The sequence below is a fragment of the Sylvia atricapilla genome, chromosome 19, assembly GCF_009819655.1.
Source record: "Sylvia atricapilla isolate bSylAtr1 chromosome 19, bSylAtr1.pri, whole genome shotgun sequence".
Lineage (NCBI taxonomy): Eukaryota > Metazoa > Chordata > Aves > Passeriformes > Sylviidae > Sylvia > Sylvia atricapilla.
The window spans coordinates 6,895,605-6,915,653 of NC_089158.1; the positions used below are offsets into that span (position 1 = coordinate 6,895,605).

Consider the following 20,049-nt stretch of genomic DNA (forward strand, 5'->3'; position numbering starts at 1 on the left):
CCTGGCTGCTTCAGGGATGGAGAACACAACCCCAGGTAATGCCCCTCCCGGGGTGATCATCTCTACCCACTCAGCAGCATCAGCTCTGAATGTGACCCCATGGATTGTCATCTGCAGTGTATTTCACTTCCAGTGTACCAGAAAAAACAGAGAACAGAGGAACTGCTTCGATACTGGGGCACACTTCAAGGAGCTGAACTGCAGAAGTGTTCAGCCCTTTTAAAAATTGTATTTTCATTATTTTTTGAATACCTAAAAGCAGAAGTCTCAAAGGTTTGCAATCATGCCATATGCAGACTTACTGTTGAAATACATTTTCATCTGTTTAACCATGAAGCTAAATAAAACCAAGCTGCCTTGTAGAGAGCAATTTGAAAAGCATTTTGAGCAAAGAGCACTTTAATAAATGATGGTCTGAGTTGCTCTCTAATGACCCAGATAATTCAGCAGAAGTTACCCAACTTGTCTGTATCTACATTATCAAGAAAAGTACACAGTTTTACTGTATGTTTCATTTTTCTTTTAGATTATTTGAGCATTAGCTGCACTGGCTGCAATGAGTCCAGAAGACAGCCCCATGCATGCAGCACTGCAGCACCTCGTTAGCATGCAGACTGCAAACAGCAAAGGCTGCTGAGTCAAATCTAGCACCCAGCAGCTAAATACCACAGAGCTGTACTGTTCCTAGTACTCAGAAACCACCTAACCACAGCTCAAGGAAAGGAACCTGTCTCCCTTTAAACCTGGCTTCCTGGTAGCGTGTTACAGCCCTCTGTGAGCACACTCACCAATACTCTGGTTAGATGGGTCCTCTAGACCAAGATTTTGCAGGCATCCTACAAATGGAAGCTGCTCGAGCACCGATCCTAATCTGGTCTGGCTGCAGACCTGTTCTCCACTTACAGAAGTTAATGTTTTCCCCACGTTTTCTTTGTATCCTAAAGTCCTGTTTAGTGCTCTGAGGAGGGAGGCACTAAAAACCTTGGCCACTGCAGATAAATCCAGACGTATCAGCTGGCCTCTGAAGAATCACTTAGAGCAGCTGGCACCCCAACTTAGCAACAATTTACGTCAGTGCTTTACATCCACCAGAGGATCTCCAAACCTTTAAAACCTCTCTGTCTCCACAGGGTGCTGAAGGTCACCACTGAAAAGTCCCTGGCTGCTGTGATAACACTCTTGAACTCCTCCCCAGCAGTTCATTTGTATTTATTCCATACACCATATGAGAATTTCCATATTTGCACGCGTATCCACGCTTGCCATGAAAAGTCATGGCTCTGAATTAATTTCTCCAGAACTGGCAAACAATTACAATAATTAATCTACAGGGAAGTAATGGTGACAGCAACAAATTGTGTCTGGCTCCTCCACAGGCTGCAGTGAAATCCAAACTGCCCATCTCAGTAAGGAAACGCTCAATACCTACAAAATCCTTGGTCATCTGTGGTGATAATTTTGCACTGTAAGGACAAGATATTTGGAAGGGAGAAAGATTTCAACAGATTACCATTTCCTTTTCCCCCTGCCACCAGACATCTCCACCCACCTTCATGGGGCAAGCACATGAATGGCTGAAGCAATGTGTCTGTGTGGTCAGGAACCTCCAAAAGGAGATGTCATCAGAGAAAATTCCTTTTCTGCTGACAGCAGATCCTCTTCACCACCACCACCAGCCCACCACTGTCCCTTTCTTCCTTTTACTTTGGTCACACCAAACACTAAATCATTTGTGTGCCACACTCCAAGGGGAGACAGACACACAGAGCAAGGACAGAAGCAAGTGGCTGGAGCAGAATAGAACTGTTTAAAATAGTACTGGTGAAGTATATTAAAATAGTACTGGTGAAGTATATTAAAATAGTACTGGTGAAGTAAACCAGCTGACATTTGCAAAATAATAAATGTTATTGTTTGAACAGCCCTGCTAAGTCCTGCTTTGAAGATCACAAATTAATGCAGCTTTTTACTGCCATGGCTTTCTGTCTACACCAAGCACTTTCCAGCTCTCATCTGCTCACAAGTTTCTGATGCATTTGCAGTTAAACAAATGAGTCACAAACCAATATTCTCTCACACTCAATTACGCTTAGCACTTAAAATAGCGCTTTTCTTGTTCCAAGCACATTACAAAGGCATCGTTCTCATCCTTAAACAGTCAGGCCTTAACCTCCCTCTGCAGATGGGAAGCAGGCACAGAGGTGAAGCAACTTGTCTAAACAGAGCAGAGGGTGACTCAGTGACTCTGGGAGAGCATCTCCATCACTCTGCAGGCCCTCAGCCCTCTCCCCCTGCTCATGGATCAAGCTGTGGAGCTCCTGTGATTATGTTCAGCGAATGCCAACAGAATTATTCGGCACACTGGCCTTTACAGTTTGCAAGCTGATACATCATTCAAGCATTATAAACAGAATTTGCTTTGTAATGAATCTGGATGAAGTGGTATAAAAGAGAAGTGACACTTGAGCAGGAAGGGATTCTAGCTCACAGGTGTAAGGGACCTAAGCTTTTATAGATGAAGTCAGAAACTCTCCTCCAAAGAGCACAGCTGAGCAAGACTTCCTAGACTGGTTATCACAGCACGGGTCTGCTTTGAAAAAGTAACTTTTTAAATACTATATCCTAATTTAAATATCTTACATGTCCTGTGTGTCTGTCCAGTTAAAAAGTTCAAACAGCACAGCATGCCTTTACAGATTAAATAATTTGATAACACACACAGAGGCAGAACACAGAGCCATGGCAGTGCTCAAACCAGTTCTGTCCCTCTGCTCCTTCCTGCCTATCTACAGTAACCAAACCCCTTAATGCAGCATTGATGTTCTTCTGAGCTTGGGAGTCTGCCCACTGGAAATTATTCTATCATATTACCCTTGCCTCTTGATGAATAGCCAGCAGTGTTTAGCTGGAGTCTCAGCACTGGCTTCCTCCTCTCTGGTGTGCAGCAGGAGTGTACCCCGCACTTACTTCTATGCAGTGTCCAAATATTTGGGAGATGAATGGGAAAAGTCAGGGTAATAAACTGAATGAAGTGATTTCAACTAAAAAAAGTTGTACAGAAGTGTTTCTGTCTCAAAGGAACCACTGACTTTCCATCCCCTCGTATTTCATCTGTCTGGATGCTCCCTGCTGCTGCACACAGCTGGAAAAAAACAGCCCTTCAAAACGACTTTATTACGGATCTGAATTTCTTGATTTCTGACTGGAAGCTTCACCACGTCACTCGTTTCATGGCTAATTCCATCCCCTGTCAGTGAGGCTCCTGCTCTGCTGTGCTTGAACGTGCTCCAGCTGTTGAGTCACGGCCCTGCTCAGCTCCCAGGCTCGTCTCCCCCGGCACGTGTCTGGGGTCTGACCACACACACACCACCACTGAGCTCACCTGACACGCCTGCTCCAACCAGCCCTGCTCTCAGGTGTGGCCAGAGGGGTTTGCAGCATCCCTCGAGCCCTCAGACCAGGCAGACCACGGCTAAGGAGACCACAGCCATCCAGGAGCCACCTGACTCCCCAGCAGCTCCCCAGGCTCCAGAAATCGGTGCTGCTGCTGCCAAAAGAAAGCTAACTCTGGTGAGGAAAGAACTGCAGGTTTTAGAACAACAGTGGATTACAAGGGAAGGCAGATAAATCAGCTTATGTGCTTGCGGGGGAAGAATCTAAGGCTGCTTAGGAGAAAGCTGGCAAGTCAAAGCCCAACATCCACCTCTGCCATAGTCAAATGGTTACTCTCCACTTGGGTTCACATGAAGGCCAGGGTAAGTCAAAACACACACAAGCTGGTGAATTCCACCAAGCTAAGCCAGTGGCAAATTCTTTGCTTTAAAGTCAAAGTGAAAGTTTCAGCCTTTTAGAGAGCTCAGTCAGAGCAGAGTTCCCATCTGTTGGGTCTCACTCATCAACCTCATTAAACCAGCACATGAGAACATTCAGAAAGGGGAAAGAATGCCCTGCCTGCTTCTGCACCTCCTGGTCCTGTTTTTGTCACTACTGCTCCAGGGCAGAGATGCTCCAGCAGCTGGGACAGGCTGCTCGACTTGTCTAGTGCTTGGATCATATAAAACTAATTGAAAATAGACTTATTTTTAATTATAACCCCAGAAATTTTAGAATACGGTACCTTTTCTTTCCTTCACCTGAAAAACTAAACCCTCCATCTTCTGTCACTCTCTGTGTGTTCAGACACCAAAACCCTGCAGCTCTAGAGGAGACAAAACCTTAAAAAAGGGTTGTAGCTCATTTTCCAGCTTGTCCTGACTCTTGTGGCTTGTCAGAAAGAACGAAGTGGAGCCTAAAAATCTTATTCCACAAATGGATCCTTTTTCAAAGGCCATTTAGGTCTCCCTGCTGGATGCACATATTTAAAAGCTATCAGATTAAAAATAACAACAGACATCTCTCCCCATGCCATAATGAAGCTATTGTGCACATTTTTAATCAACTGCTCCTGCCACTTTTGCCACGAGTCCTTTGAAGGCAGCAGTGACTTATGTAATGAGTTACACAACGATGCCCATTAAAATGGCATTTGTTCCCTTGGGCTCAGCTCCATCATTTGAGAAGACAAAAGGCAAGTTGCAAGGCTTCAGCTAAACCCTAGCTGACAGGGACTTTAAGGGTTCTGAAGCAAAAGGCAAAAATAACGAGCTAGAGTTCAGAACGACCTTTCTGCTGAGGATGTCTGTGCTGTGATGCAGCACCCAGTGAGAGGCTCTGGGCTGGGGCTACTCCAGATGCAATTCTGCTCTCAGAAACACAGGAAAACAGGTGATTCAGGATGGGTAGAGAGGCACATGAGAGCTTACCTCGATAATCAAGGAACATTCTGCAAAACAAACACTTCCCAGATTTTATATGACTATTACTAGAATTCCCAACATCTTCCTTCCACCCTTAGGGTAAGGACTGTTACATACCTGTAAGCACAAAAATCTGAGGGACTGTGCCCTCACTAAGGTTTTTGGGCTCTCTTGTACTGTAAATATTAAAATCAGTGACTGACAGAAAATCCAAGCCTTTGAGCTTTGCAGGAAACAGCCGAATTCCCCTGCAGAAGAGCTGGCACGGGAGGCACAGTGTGATGCTCACCACTGAGCTGTGGGCAACAGAAAACTACTGCAGGGGCACTTGTAAAAACAAATTTTAATAATTCTGTCGTGTGACAAAATGTTCAAGCCTGCCAAAGTGCAGCTATGAAGGTAGAGAGAAAGCACGAGGTTTCAAGGAGGGTTGAAGAAACAGATGAGGAGGACCCCAGATAAATTCTGCACCCTTTCACACCTGCAGTGGGTCGACAGCTCTCCCATTACACTGCAAACAGCCTTCAGCTACTTTTCACACCCTCCTTCTCCAGAAGTCCTGAGGATGTTTAGAAGCCTAAAAATGCTGATACGCAGCACTTGTGCAATGCTGCATGTTCCCAAAATGATGAAGTGGGATCCTGAGTACAGAAAAGACAGAATGCGACAGAACAGAATTAAAATATCCCATTTAAATGTATCAGCATATCGCTGCTGCATCATGGGTGTTCAAAAGCCTCAGACCTACTGCTCCCAGCACTGTGAGTTTACTTTCCTCAACTTTACCATCATCCCCAGAGACTGAAGCAAAGAGAATTAATGCAGAAATAAAAAAAGACCTGGTAGGGGAGCTGGAAAGGAAAAAGAAAAGGGAGGGTCCAGTGTCAATCAGGAAGTTTGCCCACCCTAACCTTTGTACCTTAGGTGGAGTTGTTTGTAAGCTGCTCCAAGTCCCTCTCCAGGGAATCCAATTGCTAGGAGAGCCGCCAGGTTTTAGAGGAAAACGACGGAGGAAGGGCAGCTGAGACTCAAACAATCCTTCTCGAGTGCTAAAGAAACTTTTCCTCTAACATCACGTCACCTTGGAAGCGGCCAGCTTTTAGGAGCAGAAAGACCGACTGCCCTTTTTCTTTTCTGGCAACATTACAGTGAATGAGCATAAACCAGCGAGCATTAATGATGTGCAATGACAGCACACAAACTTCTCTGGAAAAGGGAGGCTCAGTTCCTTCTCAGCCGGCCAGGCAATGCTCACTGACTCACAGGCTTCATTATTTTTATGCCGCCCTCTGGGGCCTCCAGAGGAAGCAAAACATTTTTATTTGTCAGAGAGCACATTTTTATTTTGATTTTTTTTTTTTTTCCTTTCTAAGCAACCATGAATGAGGCATCTCCAGCTGCAGCAACCTCATGTGGAAAGAGCTTGCAGTGTTTGCAAGGGAATTGGAAGGCAGAGAGGGTAACTTATCAATTCAGCCACGTCTCCCTACTGCAGTGAAAAGGACTGGGTTAGTCAACATTAATTTTATGGTGCATTAACACTACAGCTCTTCTTCCTTCCAGTATCATACTTGGAAGCAAACCTTCAGGTTGCAAGGAAAAGAAGATGCACATGGTCAAGTAGCAAGTTCAGAGCAGCTGACCAGATACCCTTCTACTCCTCTTTTTGCCTGGTATTTCAGAACAGAGAAATCTCCTTTTATGCACATAAACCAGGAATCAGGAACCCTTTACCTGCTGAAAACTCCAGCAGTATCACTCGACCAATGTACAGGAGAGAAAGAAAAGAAAAAGGCAAAAAGCTAAAATAAATCAAACAAGGAGAGATTTAAGGAAGTAAAACTGCTACCCAAGTTCGGTTTCCTGCAGCACACCAAAGCTGGCTTTGAGATTTATTTTTCTTTTAACAAGATACTGTAATTTATTGATAAGCAGCAGACAGGACTTTTGCTGTGGTTTATCGAGAGCTGGTGCCATATCAACCCCCAAGCAGAAACACCAGCAATCACCAGCAAACCTTTGTACAGCATCTGGCGAGTCTCTGGTAATTTCCCATCTAAGAACTGATTTTGCACAGCCCTGCAAGCCCCAGAGAACTGATGGGATTACAACACTGGTAACATGACTCGTAACTCCCCCAGTGCCAACAGCACTAGAATAACAAGGGACTCAAGAAGCCTCCAACACCAACATGAACAATGAGGTCCTGGCTCACCCTGTTCTACCCATGAAAGCCACCGAGGATGTTAACTAAACATTTCATTTTAAATGGAAAAGAATAATCCAGCTACCAGGCATAACATCTGCATTACTTCAGCAAACAGCTCCTAACACAGAAATTACAACGGCGGAGAGGGAACCTGCTGAATTTCCCTGCTCACCGAGCATGACTTAATATGGGGTCTGTGGGCATCCCCACTTGTCTAGCAGCTTTTGGAGGATATGGTCATGACAGTGATTCAGACATCTAAAAATAAAGCCCTGCAGGCACAAGTGTGCGTGCGCAGCACCTGAGTCACTCCGGGCTGCAGGGAGCCAAAACTCATCTGTTTCATTGACACCACTGCCATGGCCAAGCAAAAAGCCTCCTCACTGAGCTCCTTCTCCCCTCTCCTCTCATTTTCTCAAGCACATTTAAGTTTTCTTCCTGAAAAAACCTTTGCTGGGCTTAGGTTTCAGCCATACGGCCGTCAGCTTTGAAACTCAGAGCTGAAAGATTATAACCCAATGTTGCTGAAGCTGTTTATCCATCTCCAAGGTGACAGGATGTCGTCACGGGCACTCGGCAGGACACCAAGCAGAAAGGCATTATTTCAGATGCTTTAGGGAAAAGCCTAATTGTTCACAACCTGGCCATAGGTTCAAGAGCCGACAAACAAGGTTGTAAATGGAGCCTTGGCTTCTTGTCTGCCCCACAGCACCGGCTCTGAATGGGAAAAAAACTCAGCCCTCTTCATCCTTGGAGAGTAACCTCCACTCTCATTCAGTAGGCAATGGAAAAAAAAAAAAGAGAGAGAGAGAAGCTGGCTCAGATCTGCCTAACACAATTTCCAGTTGCTTTGGACATTACTAATTATAGTCATCTTTATTTTTGACCCCTGATTACAGACTCTTTGCACATTCAGTCTGAATGGCAAAGATAACCCCTCTTTTCTCGTAGGCTTGGGAGGAACCTTATACCCTGCCCAAAAGCCACCGCCCACACTCATCTGAGCTGAGCACAAGAAATAAGATGAAAACATGGAAAGCATTTGCTTAAACATGCTTGGTTTTACTTCCTTCTTTAGCAAGTGCCATAGATCAAGGGCAGCAGTCCAGGTGAGTGTGATGTAAGCTCTTTTCCATGCGTGTTCCGAGATGAGCTAACTGCTCACAGGAGCCTGGCTCCTCACTGTTCTGACTAGCACTGTGTCCTCCGGGCTCAGATGCTGAAAAGCAGATATTCAGTTCAGTGAGATTAAACATGTCTGCACAACTCCAGTGCACCATGCTGGGGGCTCACATCTCTGCACGAGAGAGAAAAATGAGTTTCAGGAACCAGGCCAGCACTATCTCCTAGAGGCACTGCAATACCAGTGTAAACTTCCCTAATATTGCTTACTCAATAAAACAAGGCATCACAGGAGGGCTATGCAAATCCCTCAACTTTGAAGTACTGCTCTCCTTGTTGCCCCAAAGGACCAGCTCTCTATCTCCACACACCCAGACAAGAGTGTGTGTGAAGCGATACAGCGGCACCGCAAGTGGGAAATTTCTGATGTAATCAGGTCAGAAGCTGCTTTGGCATTATTGTTGTGCTGCTCAGTAAAGGGTTAAGAAGCTGCAGGCCATATCCTCAATTCCATACTCTGTTCTGTACCTGATAGGATCTGCAAGCAAACCACCAGCTTTATTGCCTGCCTACGGGCAGGAGAAAAATATTAGTCTTCTATAAGCATGATTTGAAACATCAGTGCCTCCAGCAAGGGGAAACTGAGATGTTAATTGAACTGAACAGCCCAGGAGGGAGCTCCCTCTTCCCTTCCTCAGCTGTAGGATTAGCACATCCCTACACCACCAGGGCAGGAAACATGAAGTACTTTAGGGAGTCTAAGTGGGATGTCTGTCTTTCACTCTGCTGCATATAAACAGTAAAGTTACTTTAGCAGTAAACAATTAATTGTGATAAACTTTCTATTTTATCCCATCTCCTCATGCCTGAATTAAAGTCTCCTGGTAATAATACTGCTATGGACAAGAAGTTTCAAGGTAAAGGCATATTGACACCAACACCTGCAGTTCTCCCCTCTCTTTTTGGCAAATCCTGACTTTGGAAGATACAGAAGACTGAACTTCTGCAGCAGCAAACCTCAGCAGATTTGTACAAACATCAACAGCATGAAGAGAGTCTGAAGAATCCATCCCATCTCTAACTCATTGAAGACTTGAGGTTTCAGTAGCAGGAAACAGCCACTAGAATTTTACTTGTTAATTTAATTTTAAAGAAAAAGTAGCTATCCCCCAGCTGCTTCAGATATTACTCAGCCTAATGCAGTGACAAGTCTGAAAATCCACTCAACAAGGGGATACCTGAGCCTCATTTCTTTGGCACATCATTCTTTGCTGGCATGCAGCATTAAGTCTTGTACCATCCTACCTGTGTTTAACAGTTACTGTCATCTTTAATGGAAATTCCCAGATGGGGGCCTTACTAAGAATCAGCTTCAATTTTTTTCTATGAACTTTCAGTTTGCTCACACAGGAAGCTGGCCTGAATTTCAAGAAGAAACACCTTCAACATTCATCTTCAACAACCCAACAGCCAAAGGGAACCCAGCTCAGGCTGGATTTCACCAAAAACAAAGCGGAACCTTATCTCAGCATCTCTTTACAATCTTACTGAAACTATTCTCTTATCACTGAATAAATCTTGGTGAATTAATAGCTACTTCAGTGATGTTTTTTACCAACAGCCCATTTCCTGACAATGTCCCATCTCATTCAGGGCATGGCATCAGGTTTCAGAAGTGAGATCTTGCCCACAAGAAGCCAGCCATACCTGCCAGGAAGGCACACAAATGTATTCCAAGACCATGACCCACTCCAAGAAAAAAACACACATTCTAAAAGCCAGTGCCCAGACTGCGTGGTAAAGAGACCTTAGGATTCTATAAATAAGAAATAATTTTGAAAAGTATTCCTATTTAATTTGGTTTTGACAAAACAGCAAACCCACAACTGCCAAAGCTATTTAAGTCCTTGCAACACAATGTGCGACTGTGTGGCGATCCTGCCATCAGCCCTCAAAGGTGAATCAATACTAATTTCAGTTTGTGGTCCGCTGAGCAACGCTTTGGAGCTTTAGGAGATCTGTTTGGAAAACAGCAGCCAGTTTGTAACAGGAAAGTTCAGCCTGGAGCCATGTGGTGCAGGGTCAGGCCAGGCTCTGCTCCATCACCTCTGGAGAGCACGGCCCTTTTGGTCAGGCTGAGCCTGGTGCCTTGTCAAAGTTTCCCTGTGATTAACTTTATGCTGCTTCACTGTGAAAAACAGGCGAGAACCCACTGATTTCTGCAGTGCATCCAGCATGTCACACAGCTGGGATCAGAAAGACATCAAGAGATGTTATAAAAATACCTGTGGCGCCCTTATGAGAAGGATAAACACCTCCCAGATCTTTCTGGGCTCAATATCATCAATTGGTAATGCTCAACCCACCCAACAAAAGCTGCACCCCAACTGCATTTTGAGTCTTCACCTGGATCCAGCCAATGAATACATAAATTGACACTGGAGTAAAGCAACAAGAAACGCTATAAACCATCTTTCAACTAAAAAATAACCACCTATATTGTTGCAAGCACAGAACTGACTTCATATGTGTGATCCATGTTTGTTAATATCACTTTGCACTGTAGGAATCTAGTACTAAGCTTTGTGTCGGTGTAGTAAGAAAGCATCACTTTTTTTTTAACCTGCTCAGCAGAAACAACTTTGTCTTTCAGAGAAGGGGTTTAAGGGAATCAAACACAGCAGTCATTGACTGCACGACCTCCACCAACATCTGCTCCCACCACGCCCCGCACAACTTCACAAGATTTGCAGCCTGAGCTTAGACTTCATTTATTTTAGCCCATGTTTTCAGGAAACTTCTCTTTCCTTTCTACCCTGTTTATAAATTTACACAGCAAACTCACTTTGTCTCCCTCCCCAAACAAACACATAAATTTTGCCTTTTTTCCCCTCTGTGTACTCATGAACTCTGAAGCTCAGCAAATAAACTCTCAGCTACATCCACTTCTAAACTGCTGACTTCTGTAGAGGAATGAGAGATGGAAGAGAGCTCTCCTGCTTCGTTTTTGGCAACTCTGCAGCCAGAAGTCTGAATACACTCAGTGTGCCCTCATTCCTCATTAACCTGAGAGCCACTTAAATATCTGCTGCAAAGAGTGCAGAACTGGAAGATGGCTCAAACAAGTCTTGAAAAAGGGGGTTGGTTTGGGAAAAGCTGCTTCATTAAAATGTATTGAAACTCCTAGGTACGTCTGCAAAAGGCTTCTAAAGCTTTGTATGACTTTAAACAGTACCATTTCCATGTCTATCCTCATATGACACACCAGCCATAGGTATAAAACATCCCTCAAGGCTTGATTGCTGCTATTTGACAAAAAAACCAACACTATATATAGCAGTCACAATCATAATTGTGAAACTGAAGCCATATGGGAACTTTGAAAGATGGCCCTCACAGAAGATACTTTCATCAGGTATTCAAATCACTTATAAAAATAGAGAATTTAAAAATGTATAGAAAATACTTCTTCCAAGTACAGACAAGTAAATTTGCTGTTTGTTGGCAGAAAACAGAGCAGGTGAAGAGCTGAGCTGGTTTTCTGGCAGTTGTACAAATCTACTTTTAGGGAAATCGCTTCAAACTATAACACACCAGAATTTATCATGATAAAACATTCAAAACCACAAGAACCCTCTAGCTCAGACTTTATAATGAGAGGGCTTCTCCATCCTGGAAAGGTAGCTTAAACCAAGGTGAAAGTTGGAAACTCACACATATTATTCCAAATTAACTCGCTACGTGGTTTTGCTTTGGAATATGACTGTCCACTAGCAGAATGGATTTAGCTAATTATAAGGCAAAAGGGCAATATTCAGAGATTGTTCTCATATATATGGGAAGTTATTTCTCAAGATAAAGTCTAGCTTTGTTGAACAGAAGTAGATAACAAACCTCAAAGGAAGAGATTTTTCTTGTATTAACTGTCATTTTTTTTTTAATTTAAAGGACACTCCTGTGTTATTATAAGAAATCAGGACAACATAACCTCAACATTTTCCATTGTAAAGCAGATTTACAAACCATTTTAAACCCTGTTTTGTGCTCTCCAGTTAAGAACTGGGTCTGCATTTGCAAAACAACACAACAAAGAAGTGCCAGCTCCACTGAAATACTTTGTCATTCAGGAACTCTGGGGAGGACAAGTCAGCTCCAGACCTAAGAGCAAAGCTCTAGGCTTACATTTGATCAATAGTCTAAACAAAGCCTGACCTAGCACCAAACAGGCAGCTGGTTTGCACATTGAAATTTGCAGAATGTTACTTTTGCCCCTTTAATGAGAAAACTGCCATCTCTGTGCCTCCAGAATCACCCAGTGACAGTTTTTCATTTTACAAGGCAGCAATTCATGGCACAAATTGATGAGGTGGGCATTCAGAGCAGGTGACACGGTCAGTCACAAGAAAAGCTCCTACAGAACAGATGGAAAAACATGTCACCATTGGCAGGTGACCCACCTGGGTGGTGGCAGCTCAAGTCCTGAAGTCCAGGAGCAAAGGACAAATGGAATAACCATGATCCTAAATATTCCTGTAAGGGGCTTGAAACACACTGCCAGTCACAGGCAGCACACAGGAAACAGCTGGACAAAGCTGCCCAAGCAATAAGCAGGCTACTGTGTAAGGAATGACCAATCCTCACTGCAAATGACCCAGCAGAACCAACCTCACCACCCCTAATGAGCTCTTCAGACGTAACAGGACCAATGCTTACAGTCATTTTCAATATTTCAAACCAAGAAACTGCTCCCTCATATTCTTAATTACCTCCCACAGCAGGACAGACAGGGAATTGGAGCCTCCATAAATTCTCAGCAGTAGAGAAATCAACCCCATTAATTTTCTAACATTAGGGCTACTAAGGTTTATTTTATAAAATTACTAGTCAAACCACAGTCCAATAATGAGACGATCTATTTGTAAATAATATTTTACTTGGAGGAAAGAAAGAAACACTGTTTTCATCTCTAATACCCATAAATCACTGTATTTACAGACTACAGCTTGGGGACTCAGGGCCAATCCACTGATAGGATTTCTCTTCTATTTGCACCGTGTCAGCATCTGCTCTCTTCATGGGAAAACAAAAAGCTGCCCAAGGAGATTATGGCACTTTCACACCCTGGATCACCCAGGTCCCAAAGAGTCTGCCTAGTTCAGCTCATTAGGAGCACACCGCACTTTGTATTTCCTACTATTTTAATATTATAAGTGTTTAGTGAATATAGGATAACACTGGTAAAGCAGCTCTTGTTCAACTTCAAATATAAGACCCTTCTTTATTAAAGTCACATGCTCCAAGGCTCCTTTCACAAAGCGATCATGGGCATAACAAGGTGAACACCAAGAAGTACAATCAAACATACATCCTTCCTCTCCCTAGACATGTTCAATTACACTGTGGTAGACATGGCTTATTAAAGGATTTTCACACACCTAAGTAGCTATGTCTGGCAGTGATTTCTTTCTTTATTTAAATAAACACTTTACGCCTATATTTACATAGTGCTTTTAAAGAGAATCTCCAAAAAAACATCAAAAACCATTCAACTCCAGGGTAAAAGGTGAGAAAAAAAATCACAAGGAAGAAGAGAAATTAAATTCCAGGAAAAAAAAGAGCAAATGACATGGGTTTGAAAGCATGCTAGGGGCTATGCAGGGCTATATAGAGCCCACTTATCACAGATAAGAATTCAGATTGAATTTTGGAGGTCTAATCTGAAATACAGAGTGTCATAATATTCCTGGGGGTAAACAGCTCCAGAGAGCATCAGCATTACAGGAGGCTTCTTCTGCCAAATTACCACCACTCTTACTTGAATTCACACCTCCTGGTTCTGTATTAACACAACAATCTTGTATTATATTAACCTCACTCAATCATTTTAGCTCCACAGAGGCACAGGCCAGGAAGGGAATTTCAGAGTTCAAGCCCATTCTTCTGCTGGATCATAAAAATCCCAGAATTACTGTATCACACAAAAGGTCTCCCACTGGGACTTGATGCAAAACAAGGAAAACCAAAACAAGGAAACAAAGCAAAACAAGGAAACAAAGCAAACAAGGAAAAATCCTTAAACAAAGAAAGAAAATCTTTGAAATCACTGGCCCATCCACTTAAATGCTGTTAATTCATAACGATCTTGATTCCTATAGCTAGTTTGACATTTTCAACGTAGCGTGTGTGTCATTTTATTTAAAAAAAAAAAAAACCACGACCTGCATTTGAAATTCTGAGTAAGAGCACAGTACACAACGCTTTGCATGCTAAAGACGTGGCTCTGCAGTGGCTCTGATTTCACACGTGCCCATCTTTTGAATGGCAAATCCGTTCTGACGCTGCCCATTGTTAGGGGATCTAAAAAATCCAGAGACACGGAGAGCACCTGACCTGGGAGCTCTGATAAAAACCAGGCTATTGCAGAGAGACAGCAGGAGAAAAGAGGCCGCTCAGTGTCACTCAGATGCTTTTTAATCAGGTTGAAACGCTTGGCTGTGGAGAGGGGGGTTCAATCTCTCTCCAATGCACGTTCCCCATCGCTCATGCTGCTTTCTTAATTAGCAGCAAGTGGACAACAGCTGTCAGTAGCCTGGAGGCCAGAAAAGTTATCAGCAAAAAGGGGGATGTGTTTGAGAGAGAGAGACACAGAACGGGGCTGTTCGATGCACCAGTGGTCAATAGAGGCAAGAGATCCATCCACAGCCAACGTGGATGTGTTCCAACCCAAAGCATTGGAAGGGACCTTAAAGATCATCTCATTCCAACCCCCTGCCATGGGCTGGGACATTGCTTCATCCACTGGCACTGAGAGGATGCTCTTCCTGCTGGCTTTAGTCTGGTTATTTTAACATATAACTAACTGTAAGTCAGTTGTTTTGGTTTTTTTTTTCAGTACTCCCGTAACAGGAAAATTTAAACTGAGAATAGAAGGAAATGGGAAGGCCATCCTAATGTCTTGATGAAAATACATGGGGGTCAGTTCAAAGGCACAGCAGAATAAAGGCTTCAAGATTGTTCCAGAGATTTTAAGCATAAAAGCTGAAGCACAGGAGAGAGGGGGGAGAAAGGATGTGTTACTGAAACAATAGAGAGAAACTTTAGCAGAAGATAGAAACTTCATCTACAAGCCTTAACCTCAAATAGCACGAAAGAAAAAGACTCTAGTTGGTCGTTATTGTCTGTGTATCAAATCCTGTGAGCCCAAATCATTGGTCTTGACCTTACTGTACCATGTGTTAGACTAAAATGGGTCAAAAAGAAAATTCCTTCCCAAAGAGGTGACACCCTCTGGTCAAACCATTTGCTTATCTCATAACACAATTCACTGACTGTCTGGATGATCAAGAAATAAAGTAATTGCTTCCCTGTTGGATGTCCTGATTACTGTCATTTGTGGCAATAGGGAACTCAATGCAATTGCAAGCAATAAAATGTATTATTAAAATTTCCCACTGCCCATTTGTTACTGATAAATTGTCATCACCCCAACTTCTTCAGGAAAGCCAGGCTTCTTTTGAATTTGGCTTTAACCTACCCAGAAAGCAGAGATTTGGAGCAATTTTCTGAGGCCTGGCTGGCTGTTCTTCCAGTTCTAAATATATCCCAGTTTTCTGAGCTTGAACCTATGCAAGGGAAGCTGGAAGATGGAAGTATTTCCCCAAGCTGCCAGTAGACTAGCAAGACATCTAAAAGCCCTCATCAAATTAAGTGCTTAATTACAATTCAGACTTTGAGACTCTGGAAATTAGGATAATCTTCTGGGAAATTTAACAGTCTCCCACAAAAGAAATTGCAACATACCAGCCAAAAAAAGCAGAGAGCTTGGAGAATGTTATCCCATCAAATCACACCTTGTACTAGATTCCTCACCCTAATTCCTGGAGAATACGAAGTGAGATCTTCAACTTAATTTCAGGCTCTTGAGCCATTGGGAAAGATGAGGATCAACATTTAGGAGGCTAAATTAGGAAAAGCAATCTCATGTAAAAAGCTGAGAAATGTTTGTTGAGTTGATGGAGAGCTGCCTGTGAAGGGACCTTCTCACATTTGACTCCATGACAGCCTGTGAGGCGAGGCCACAAAGGGCACAGCTTGGAGAAGGTCTCACAACCACCAAATTCCCTGGCACAACCACCAAAATTTTGGCAGCAGAGCAATGGCTGCAGGCTTGCCAGCTCCATTCCTCTAGGTGGCATGATCTGTGCACGCATCACCTGGATCTTCCCACGCGGAGAGATGTCACCACTACACAGCACTACGTCTGCCACTCTCACTACATAATGACATCCCTAAAAGCATCCCTAAAACCCACCCACAGGCTATTCACAGCTCCAGGGATGACTGAAAAGCCCACAGAAGTTGGTGGAGAAGTGGAGATCATCTGACCACAGTACTAAGTGAAACCACAGCAGTAAATGAAAGGAGGGTAAAAGTTGTACTCACTGTCCTTACCTCACACTACAAGACAGCACTTTCCATCACCACCCATCACGGAGTCAGAAGTACAGAAGAAATGTTTGCACAATGCTCTAAAACTGTAAAGCTCTAGGTGAACACTAAGCATTACACATTTCCCTTTCTGATTCATGAAATTGTTGAAGGGAAATGAAACCTTGATCTCAAAATAAGCCAGAACATCCCACACTTCCCATTGTTTCCACTCTCATGAGCCATGACCCCAGAATGACATTCAGCAGCAAGAAGAACTCTGCTGCTTGGGCAAGATGTGTAAGGACGCTCTTCTGCTGTGACACATGTACCACTGCTTGCTGGCACATCCCTGTTCATCTCCAGGACAACACTGCTGAGTCAAAACCTTGTGACACAGAGGATGCACTATAAGCAACATGAGTGTTACCACGCAAAAAAACCTTCAAACTAAGAGAAACAAAGGGCAGGGAGAGCTGACAGAGAAGAAATCATATCCTGGTATCAAAGACAACAAAGAAACAACAAAAAACAAAAAGCAATTCAAACCCAGAGCTCAAATGGAGAACGAAGGAAGTGACTGAACTTGGGCTGGAGGTATCTCAGAAGGTATCTGAGCCATGACACTGGGTTCACTTGGCCAACGCAGAAGCTGTAGGTTCTGAGGGTGTTTCCCATCAGCAGCTTATCTCTGCACACTCAGCTTCCAGACAGGTTCACATCTGGAGCACTGTACTCCTTGCTCATTGTTTTTTCCGTGAGCCAAAGGTCAGCAGTGCTGCTAACACCTCATCACCCTGGATGAGCCCACTGGGGCCTGCTGCTCACACCTGGCACTGATCAGAGTGCTCTGGACCAAAATCATCATTTATTTTTCCAGAAAATGTCAAATTCACAAAAATGCTCATTGATTCAAAACAAATCTTCTGGCGGAAAGCTATGGAAATCTATATACAATCTCATCAGAAGTCAGCTCTGTGATTGAAAACAGCGAATGTAACAAAAAAAAAGTCCCAACTTGCTCATTAGGAAGCTCAGGAGAGGGAGCTGACTGCATTTCCAGTGTGTGCCTGGCCTTACACAGGTCCTGGTAGAAACCCAGCCTAGGTCACAGGGTGCTACAATGCCCAAGAATGCTCCAAGCCATGCAGACAGCAGAGATGACTACCTGCAGAAAAAGAAACTGCTGCTTTAACACAACATAGAATAAATCAATTAAACTTGTACCCTGGAGCAAGAGTCTGGGGAGTGTCCAGACAAGCCTTAACAAATATTAACTAGCCAGAAGTTAAATACCTCTCTGTAAACCATCCTACAGACTTTGATACCCTAAGAACCAGTATTTTTATTCCCAATATAAAATTCCAGGCAAGTGAAAATATAAAAGCAGTTCTTCATACAGCTTAACTAGACTAGCAGTTAACTAACTAGCAGTTCTTCAATACAGCTTAACTAGACTGATCATTTTAGCCTGAGCTGCTTCCTAGAGATATTAGGGCTTTCACAAGATTTTTCTGTGGCTTACTCATAATGAACAGCTGCTCTGGCAACTGCTGGAGTCAGCAGGTACTTCCTGCCCTGAAAAATAGTCATCAATATATCTCAGTGCAGAAAATCATACTCTCTTTAAAACAATTCATGATAGGGTTTATATATCAACTGGCTCCATGCCACGGACACTCCCTTAAACAATGGTTACACCCTCTATACAGCTAAAAATGAAATAGCTGAAAAGGAAGACATTTTCTACAAGTTCCCAGGGTAAAACACATCTGAGAAGCACTGGTCTGGGACTGACATTGTTCTACTTAAAGAATAAATATCTGAGTCCAAATCATATTTCCTTCATCACCTTCCCAGACTTGCACAAGGAGAAAATCCCTCCGAGCTTTCCTTTTATACTTCTGGTGCTCTCCAACAGAATGAAAACCCAGCGTTTTATAAGACTGTAAATAAATTAGAAGTGCTGCAGATTATGATTTGCCCTTTTGTTAACATTGCTGGTAGCACCAGTGAGCCTGTCTGCCAGCTTAGGAGAGGTCTGAAACTCTTTCAGTGTTGACTTTAAGCTGAATACAAATATTGAGGGAGCTGCCTGTACACGGAGTCCTCAACCACAGCCATCTCCTCGCATAGCAATGCTGCTTACAATGCTGCCAGTGAGCCAGGGTGTCAAAACAAACATCATTGTATTAATTGCATCTGTTGATGAACCAGCCCAAGAACAGCCCTGTTTCAATCAGAGGCTTTATAAGACAGTACTGAAGCGTTACTGTGAGTGTTGAGATGGATGAGTCAACAGACAAAGTACAAGAGCATTTGTGGAGTCTCGCTGGAGTAATTTGAAAAGCTGCACAGCTCCACAAAATGATGGCCTTTATTGACACAGCTTGCTCATAATAGTCCTTAACCTAATTTTAAGTTTCAGTTTTGTTTTCTGCAGTCTTTCTCGTCAAGGATAGGCAAACACACGAGTACTGTAACCTTTGCAAGGGTGAAAGATCAGCAGATGCGCAACCAATGTGAAAACAGCGCAAGAAGTCATGTCAGATACTAATCCTCACTTGGGGAGTTACAAATGTCTCTTCCATGTATTTTGGAAGCTTTCCTTGACCTTGTGGAGTGAAGGATCTCTCAAACTACCAGGTAAATATAACACTGGGGCTCAGGGTCAGCCCAAGGCATGAAGCACTGGCCACACATTCCCAGTCAGCCTCTCCTCCTGGTCTTACTCGGCTGAAATCATCTCTGCAGTGCCACATAAGGTCAGGAGATTCAGGTTACTGAAAGAATGACATTTTAAACCTGATCTCTCTCCCCCCTCTCATCCAAAACCATCTGCAACTCATCTTTTAAGGCCGAGATTATTCATTCCCGGGGAATTATCCACTAATCAGTTTTTATCTCCAAACTAGGTCCTCATGCTGGCAGCTAGGTCTGGCAGAGAGGTTTTGGTTCCTTCCACTCTCAGAGCAGTCTCAAACTGGACAGACTTTAAAATGCAGCTGATGGCAGCTCCATGGGCTAAGGAAACCAGCCCAAATTTACCAGCCAACACATCATGTGGTAAGGTGGGTACAGAGGTACAAAGCAAGGCTCCAGTTATGAATCACCTTTACTGGGCTCAGGTTAGTTCTTTACACCTTCATGCCCAGGGAACTGCTGTGTGAGGTTTCACATCACCCTGATTCTCTGAAGTGGGATAAATATAAGCAAAACCACACTGCACAACAGGAAAAGAAGAGAAGGACTCCGGTATTTCTCCCCAAACCACACACTCAGAGAGAGATCAGCACAGACCTCTGGCTCTCACCACACTTGTTCACTAGCCTGGCTGCTATTCCATTTGATATTTGTCACAGTTAAGTGTGAAACTCAAGAGAAGCACGTGGTCAAGTGAGTCAGACCCCTGCATTCTGCAAGTGCTTCTCCACTACTTATTATAGCTCATCCTTTAGCTCTGCCCTGTGACACCAAAGCATTTTCTACCCACTG

General features: G+C 43.5%; 1 protein-coding gene across 6 annotated transcripts in view; it reads right to left on the reverse strand.

Moving 5' to 3' along the window:
- The window catches only part of RAPGEF1 (Rap guanine nucleotide exchange factor 1), an 84,716-nt gene that overhangs the window by 53,365 nt on the left and 11,302 nt on the right, over positions 1 to 20,049 (reverse strand). The gene's annotated exons all lie outside the window — the stretch shown is intronic.